We start from the raw sequence: 1,652 nt of genomic DNA, 5'->3' as shown, positions 1-1,652 counted from the left end.
TGCTACAGTCATAAAATTAAAACACATCCATATTACAACAATCTATGTGAATTAATAAAAATGAACAATAAACTAGAAGTACTACTCCCTTATATTCATTTAAAGCGAACATATGGTAAACTAACTTTGTCTAATCTAAGAATACCTCTGAGCCGTCCATCTTCTTGTGAAAATACCTGCAAGTTTTGGTGCGTATGCCCTTGATTTGATAGGAGATCTGTTGCCTGGTTCCCTTCTCTGTCGATGTGTGAAATCCGGAACGAGATACCACTCAAGCATCTACGAATGGAAGCCAACAAATACCGAGTCGTAGAAGATCCCTGATGGCCCTCTTGAATCATTTATACTACTACTTTTGCATCCATCTCTATCCAAAGTCTAGCAAATACCATATCAATTGATGCATGTTTGATATGCATAAATGTATTTAAAAGTATTATATTTATAATTTTATGATTTTTTTTGTACATATAAAGATCGATTGGACATTAAATTATATATTGAAAAATAATTTTTAATAATAGTGAGTGCAAGAGAGAGAAAATATCAAGTAAATAAAGACAAATGTAGAATAAAGCTTAAAAAAAGACAATATCGTACGCATATTGTGCGATATATGTTCTATACTTTGATTAAACCAACAATGAGAAAAAAGAAAAACCAAGAATGACTAAAGTAAAACTCAACGTTCTTTTCATTCATTTTTCTTTTAATATTAGTGAGTACAAGAGAGAAAAAACAAGTAAATAAAAATAAAAGTAAAATAAAGCTTTAAAAAATGATATTATACGCATATCGTGCAATTTGATATTTGATCAAAATGATGCAACATATTAATTTGTATTGTTTTTCATTAATATCGTAACATATAGTATCATTTTACATGCAAAAAAAATGTTAGATTATGTAGATCCAACTTATGAAAATTAAAATGTTTTAAATTGATATATGTTAACTATAAATAAAGCTTTTTAAAAAAAAATTTATAAATAAAGTATTTTACATTCGAAAAACTATTTGGTTCATTGACTGTGGTTATTCGAAGCACTTGATAGATGTGAAATATACTAAAGATAAGGTTTTTTTAAAAGGAAAAACTAGAGAGAAAATTAGTATTCAAACAAGTAATGAGAAAAGTAGTAATCGAGAGAGAATAGAGTAATATTTAATTTTTTTTAATTAATTTTTCTTTTAATAGTAGTGAGTACAAGAAAGAAAATAACAAATAAATAAAGATAAGAGTAAAATAAAACTTAAAAAGTATATAATATCATATGCATATCATGCGATACATATTTTATATTTAATCAAAATGATGTGATATATTGATTTATATCATTTTTTATTAATATCGTAATATGTCACATAATATGCATCATATTTTATATAATATTGATAACTATAGTCTAGATATAAAAGTATATGATCTACATTTAATTAATATTTAAGATTATTATAGCTGTAACTATTTGCAAGAGTCGGTTAAAAATTAAAAAATCAACCGAAATTGACCTTGTTTGGCTATCTAGGTTCAATTTTTTCAATTTTAGTATTTTTTTTATTTAATTAGCTTATTTAATTAAATATTTCAACCGATTAGACTAAATAATCGAACTAATAATTTATTTACAACTATGTCAATCTCATTTTGT

The sequence above is a fragment of the Theobroma cacao genome, chromosome 7, assembly GCF_000208745.1.
Source record: "Theobroma cacao cultivar B97-61/B2 chromosome 7, Criollo_cocoa_genome_V2, whole genome shotgun sequence".
Classification (NCBI taxonomy): Eukaryota; Viridiplantae; Streptophyta; class Magnoliopsida; order Malvales; family Malvaceae; genus Theobroma; species Theobroma cacao.
This window is presented reverse-complemented; position numbering follows the sequence as displayed.